The sequence below is a fragment of the Notechis scutatus genome, chromosome 1, assembly GCF_049901735.1.
Source record: "Notechis scutatus isolate UNSWTSFEM ecotype Mainland chromosome 1, rNotScu1.2, whole genome shotgun sequence".
Taxonomy (NCBI): Eukaryota; Metazoa; Chordata; class Lepidosauria; order Squamata; family Elapidae; genus Notechis; species Notechis scutatus.
Window position 1 is genome coordinate 181,684,849 of NC_142009.1, and position 7,199 is coordinate 181,692,047.

Sequence of the window (7,199 nt, forward strand, 5' to 3'; positions counted from 1 at the left end):
TTGGACAAAAATTTGGAAGCACCAACTCCTGCGCTCTGTGGAAGACTGAATTTACTTTAGGGGTGAATGATGGATCCAATCTGAGAACCACTCTGTCCGCATGAAACATGCACAGGTCCTTTCTCATCGACAATGCTGCCAATTCGGAAATCCTCCTTGCTGATGTGATCACAATTAAGACCACCTTATATGTCAGGAATTTGAGACTAGCGGTTCTTAAAGGCTCAAACGGGCCAGTTGTAACACCTTGTTGAGCTCCCAAGTGGGATAGCAGTGAATTACAGGAGGTCGTAAGTTTGCAGCACCCTTAAGAAAGCTGCGGACATGTGGATGGTTTGCTATGGAATGAAGGTCACCCCAAGATATCACCGAGGCTAAGGCCGCCACCTGTCTGCGTAAAGTATTTGGAGATAGGCCCTTGGTCAACCCCTCCTGTAAAAAGTCCAATAATTGTCCTATTGATGGGGCGGTTGGGTCAATCTTAGACCCCCGGCACCAGCAACAGAAAGCAGACGACGTGGCCTCGTATATACGATTTGTTGAGGACCATCTGGATGCTTGTATGGTGGCAATGGCATCCTCTGAAATCTGTTGGGTCCTTAAACGGCTCCGCTCAACCTCCATATGGCTAGGCTGAGCCATTGTGGGTCCAGGTGAAGTACCGGCCCTTGCGAGAGGGAAACCCTTGATGGTGGAATTTTCCAAGGTTGTTCTCTCAACAGGTCCTGTAAGTCCATGAACCACGTTCACCTGGGCCAGTAAGGGATGACCAATATCAATTCTGCTTGTTGCTCCAATAACTTCTGGATCAACCTGGGTATTACAGGGAGTGGAGGAAATGCATATAGAAGTCCGGGAGGCCACTGACATCACAGGGCGTTGACGGCCTCCGCCCCGAGTCAGGTACCTTGAAATATACCGGGGCAATTGGGTGTTGAGGGGAGAGGAAAATAGATCGATCACTGGTTGCCCAAATCTCCACACTGCTTCCTGGAAGATGGGTGTAGGCACCACTCTGTCTGATCTATCGTGGCCCTGCTGAGCCAGTCCGCTTGTGTGTTTAAGGCCCCTGCTATGTGCTCTGCCTTGAGCAAAAATAGATTGGCCTCGGCCCACTTGAACAACTTGGCCGTCTCCAGCATCAGAAGTTTGGAGTGGGTACCCCCCTGTCTGTTTACGTGGGCCTTGGTTGTGATATTGTCTGTCAAGACCAGAACGTGGCGTGATTGAAAAAGGGGTAGAAAACTGCGTAATGCCAGATGAACTGCTCGCAGCTCCAACAGGTTGATGCTTTGTGATTGTTCGGAAATAATCCAACTTCCCTGTGCAGTGTGGGATTGGAAGTGAGCTCCCATCCTACCAGGCGGGCATTGGTTGTGATCATTGCCCTGCAAGGTTCCTTGAAAGGACACCCCTTGTTTATCGTGTTTTCCGACCACCAGCGGAGCGATCGGAGAACATTGTGCGGTACCTTTATCCGGACGTTGGAAGTGGCTCTTCCGGATCGCTGGAAAGGTAGCAGGAACCATTGCAGAATTCCATAGAATGGAATCGGGCCCAAAGCACAATGGAAACACAAGAAATCAGTTTCCCTAACAGTTGAGACAGAACTGCCAGGGAAACCCTCTTTAACCCTCTCTGGCCAAAGACTGGATACTATTCAACCTGTCCTGAGAGAGAAAAACCTTGCCCTCCACGGTATCTATTACTGCCCCTAAATGAACTAACCTAGTTGAAGGGATCAAATGGCTTTTATCCCAATTTATGGAAAAGCCGTGACCATGAAGGGTCTCCAGAGTAATCTTGGTATCCAAATTTGCTTGATGTCTGGAAGATGACAAAATTAAAATATCATCCAGATAACATTGTAAACGAATAGATTTGATCCTGAGGGAGGCAGCCAAAGCCTCTAGGACCTTAGTAAAAGTCTTAGGGGCCGAAGCCAGACCGAATGGTAGGGCAATATATTCATAGTGCCGATCACAATAGCAAAATCTAAGATATTTGTAGTGAGCAGGTCCAATTGGTATATGTAGATAAGCCTCTGTCAGATCTATAGAGGTCAGGACATCGTTCTCTCTGATGCTGAGCAGAATGGACTGGAGAGTAGTCATCTTGAATTTTCGATAAACCAATGATCTGTTCAGACATTTGAGGTCCAGAATTGCCCTCCAGCCCCCCGAACTCTTTGGGACCACAAACAATAGAGAGTAACAGCGTTGATCCCGTTGTTCAGATGGAACCTCTCTAATGGCCCAAATATGCAGATGATTGATAGCCTCCTGCATCAACGCTCTCTTAATGGGGTCCATGGACCTAGGGCTCCTAATGAAAAAGTTCGGGGGGGAGGAGTGAAACTCTAGCGCCAAACCAAACCGAGTCCCTGACCCACGCATCAGAGGTGGAGCTGTCCAATTGATCAGCAAACAATATTAGCCGTCCTCCAATGGGAGCTGCTGTCAAGGACTCACTTGGGGAGACGAAAAAATCGGCCTCCGGTACCTCTGGGGTTTCTTCTGTTTTGGCCTCCCCGCTGACCTCTGTTGGAAGATTCCGACCTATCCTGTCTAAAACTGGGCCTGTAGCCCGATGTTCTCTGCGATCTGGGAAGGTATGAGTCTTGATAGTAGGGGCAAAAGGAGCCCCTTCGAAACGACTGGGGCGTTCTGTTTTCAGACCTCCGAAAAAGAGGGGGAAGCACTTTTTTCTTGTTTCTATTCTCAATAAGCAGGGGCTCCAAGACACTGCCAAATAATTTATCCCCTGATATTGGGGCTGATGCCAGCTTGCATTTATGCTTGGTATCTGCCTGCCAATGTCTGAGCCATAGCAGTCTCCATGCTGATACATGAGATGCTATGGCTCTAGATGAGAATTTGACTGCATTAAATGTGGCGTCTGAGAATTCTGCCACTGCAATAATCTTAGCAATGTCCTGGTGGGCTCTGACATTTGATGCCGGCAATATATCCCTCAAGTGGAAGAGCCATCGTAGGGAGGACCGTGTAAAAAAGGATGCAGCTGTAGCTGCCCTAATGGCCCAGGCGTCAGAAACATGCGCCCTATGGAGTGCCAACTCTGCTCTCTTTTCCTCCGGTCTCAGGGCTTCCTCGGCCAAATTGGGAAAGGTTGAAGAAGAGGCCAGTGCCACAATGGGCTCATCCACCTCCGGCGTTTTGAGAAAATTTGAAAACTCTGGAGCCAAATTATAATATCATTTATCATACCCTGTTGGGGCTGGGTAGGATGCTACTGATGCTCAGCAAACATACGAGGGACAGGAATAGTTTCTGCCTCATTAGCCGGTTATGAGAATATTAGATCCTCAGATTCGTCCTGAGACCCTGTTGACAATGGATGAGGGCTTGATGTGCCTAGTTTCGCGGTGTTCTTTGCTTTGAACAGTAAAGATTTAAAGAGGTGCGGGCGAAAAAGGCCAGAAAAGGTAGGTTGGTCCGGAATGAGGCCTTCATCATCCGACATTCCTCGTTCTAGTGGATCAGCCTCTGACAACCCCAAGTCCATCTGATGGATTGACCCCACCTCCATGGGAACATCCTGGTCTGATCCTTTTTTTTTATTTTCATCCTTTAAAATTATTATTATTATTATTATTATTATTATTATTATTATTATTATTATTATTATTATTATTATTATTATTTGTACTTAGGGGTGATGCCTACCCGTGGTTGAAAGTAGAATGCTTCTCCAGGAGTGTAAGTCTATATCTATCTATCTATATACACACACACATATACACATATACACAAGCGCTCCAAGCAAGAAATATTCTGGATCCCTGGTCCCCAACAAGGGAAACCAGCTATACAGGGCCTGGATGGATCCTTTCCTGTCAAAAACGTCCCGCTGTTTGAAATGGCACTTGCGGCTTCACTCCAATGTAATGATCCAAAAGCAATTGCAAAAGGAAAAAATTCCTGTTTAAGGACTAGCCTGCTTATCCAACGCCAGCAAGATAAAAGAGAAATAATGCCAGGGAAGTGGAATGGGAAGGTACTTGCCTCAGTTGCCAAGAAGGGAAACCAGCAGGGAATGGCGCCTGTGATATTTAGGCGCGAACTTGAAGCCAGCTGTTGATAATGGCAGGAAGGCAGAATCTCCGATGTTAATTGCCTGAGTTTAACGACCTGCTGCTGCTGACTCTAAATTGTCAGATAAATGATCCTGTCAGTCGAAACGGCAAGGAGAAGTGAGCCGCGGCTGCGAGCGCTCCACCAAGATCACAGAGATAAGACTATAGGGGGATTAGATAGGCTAATTGCCTGAAGCGGCCGTCTCAGGCTGCCTGCGGAGTGGCAGGCTCCACCAGCCACAAAGAACTGCTCTCAAACTGATCGGGGGGATAATCTAATAGAGTCACAAGCCTTGAAATCGCCAAATTAATTGGGGAAAAATTTACAAGCCGAATTAACCCAAGAGCAAACCTAAATTTTGACTAGCTGGAATCAGAAAACCGTTCCAGTCAGGGAGTGCACAACCTCTTACCACGAAGTCTGAGCTAAAAACTGGGGGACGCTGGGGAGGTGTCCCATGGAGGAGGAGGAGCATCCCGGAGTTTTAAGCCCAGCCTTTCCAGAAGAGACTGAAGCACCTCCCACTTCTGGATGCTCTGAACAGCTCATGGGAGAAAGGGAATAAGAAAAGCCTTTAGTTTGCATAAGTTTCATTTTACTTTGACTTTAGGAACTTTCTGATAACAAAATTAGTTATCATTAGATTTTTCTAGCTGATTGCAAAAATCAAAATTCTGGAAAATACTTTGGTTAACAGGATTCTCTAGCAATAATTCACTTACTGATATCTATTTTTCTCTTGGCCAAAAATGAATTTTCAGAAACAAAATTATTCAAAAAAACAAATGAACATTTGTGAACATTTTTCTTCTATAGTTCCTTCTTTTATATTTTTTACCATCAGTTCTTCATATAATCAGTGTTTTAACTCTAATGAATTCTATGACCTAAGGATGGCTGTTGTTCTACAGGCCAAATTTCAGTTTCTATTTAATGTATACAAACACCCCAATTGATAGTCCCTGAACATGTTCATAGTGCACAATTCAGTTAGGACACATGGTAGGTACTTCTAGTGAATGGTAAATCAGTTGATAAAGTACATTTGCCATGTATAATTTTCAGGCATAGAATCTTAGTTTTGCCCTATTTGCAGAAATGGGTAATGCCATTTAGCATTTGGCCACCTTAATGCCTATTTGTTAAGTCCTCCTTCTGTCCCCAACTATTGTTTGCCTCCCATTTTTTTAAAAAAAATCTTCCACTTAAAAGTGTCTCATAACACAGCAAATGCAAATGAATGGATATTTCCATTTTGTATTTTAAAAAATTAAGAAATATATAGTACAAATGTATTAACATCTTAATTGCATCTCCACTGAAAAGGAGATAGTGAAAGTTGTTCAGGGGAAAATAATAAGTTGTCTTGTAATTTCAGGTAGAGATGTATGCATGTTTAGCTTTTAATTGTGGATGCTTTTATGTGAAACAAGTTCCACTGAAATCAACAATCTCAAGTAACTATATTAAGGGCTGAAATGTTTATTTCAGAGGACTCCATGTAATTCCTAAATCCATAGCTTTAATTCAGAAAGGGTTACCGTATATACTCGAGTATAAGTCGACCCGAATATAAGCCGAGGCACCTAATTTTACCACAAAAAACTGGGAAAATCTATTGACTCGAGTATAAGCCTAGGGTGGGAAATGTAGCAGCTACTGGTAAATTTCAAAAATAAAAATAGATACCAATAAAAACTTTCACTAGGACAGTTGAGAATAAATTTGATGTTCACAATTTCCTCTTTGAAAGAGACCAGTAAATAGGGAACAAGAAGATGAAGAAAAAGAAGTGTGTTTTTTCACACTGCAGTGAACAAAAATGGCATCATAGGAACAGGCTTATTCTCAGTCCAAAGGTTTGTTTCTGATTTCTTCCCTGATTTAAGTGAAATTTGGGAAACTATCATCACTAACCCAAAAGAAGATGATGATGACAGTGGGAGGCAGGAGTCACTCTCTCCCTTGCAAGAAAAAGCAAGAGCCGTAGAGAGAGAGAGAGAGAGAGAGAGAGAGAGAGAGAGAGAGAGAGAGAGAGAGAGAGAGAGAGAGAGAGAGAGAGAGAGAGAGAGAGAGAGAGAGAGAGAGAGAGATCATAAGAACGGCTCTTGCTTTTTTCGCCAGCCCCAGGCACTGGGGGTTTGCAAGGGAGAGAGTGACTCCTGCCTCCCACTGTCATCATCATCTTCTTCTTTTGGGTTAGTGAATCAATTAATTTGGGAAACGATCTCACTATCATGAAAGTCATTGTTCTCTGCCCGTGGGGCGTTTGGAAGAAAACGCCTCGCGGCATATCCACACGCATGTAAGGGGAATCAGAAATCCCCGCGTTCAATGCCTAGCACAGCAGAAGAGAAAACGCAGCTGTGAGCAAATACTGGGAAAACCTGATTGATCAGAAGGAAGGAGGCAAAAGAGGGAGGGGTGGTGGTGGACGGAGGTCCCACTGGTATTTGTGAAACACTCGGTCGGCAGCGCTTAAAGTCAACGTCCCCGCTCCCACCCACCCACCCAAAGCCACGAAGTCCCCAATCGCGCAGCCCAGAATCACCCTCCCTCAGGGGGCAGCAACGACGCCCGGCATTTCCGAGACAAGAAGCTCCGCCATGCAATGAAAGCGCCCTGGCTCTAGGCTTGTGGGCTCAGAAAACAATGCGAGCCGAGGTGGCTTCGGCTCCGCTTGGCTTTGTTTCCTCAGCCCCAGCTGCTTTCAGTCTGCTCGGGAGGAGGTGGTGGTGGTGGTGGCGGCTCGTGTTGTTTTCTGAGCACGCGAGCCTAGAGCCAGGGCACTTTCATTGCACGGCAGAGCTTCTTGTCTCAGGAAACGCCGGGCGTCGTTGCTGCCCCCTGAGGGGAGGGCGATTCTGGGCTGTGCGATTGGGGGACTTCGTGGCTTTGGGTGGGTGGGTGGGTGGGAGTGAGGACGGATGGAGTCCGCGAAGTGGGGCTTGCCTGCCCTTGCTGGCTGCCTCTGCTTCCTTAGGGGCGGGGAAGGGGGCTCATCTGGACCAAGGGTGAGTCTCCCCCTCAGTTTCCCGAAGGATCTTCCATCGCTTTTGCCTTCTCCCACGTCTTCCCTCTGTTAAAATCCCCCACACACAC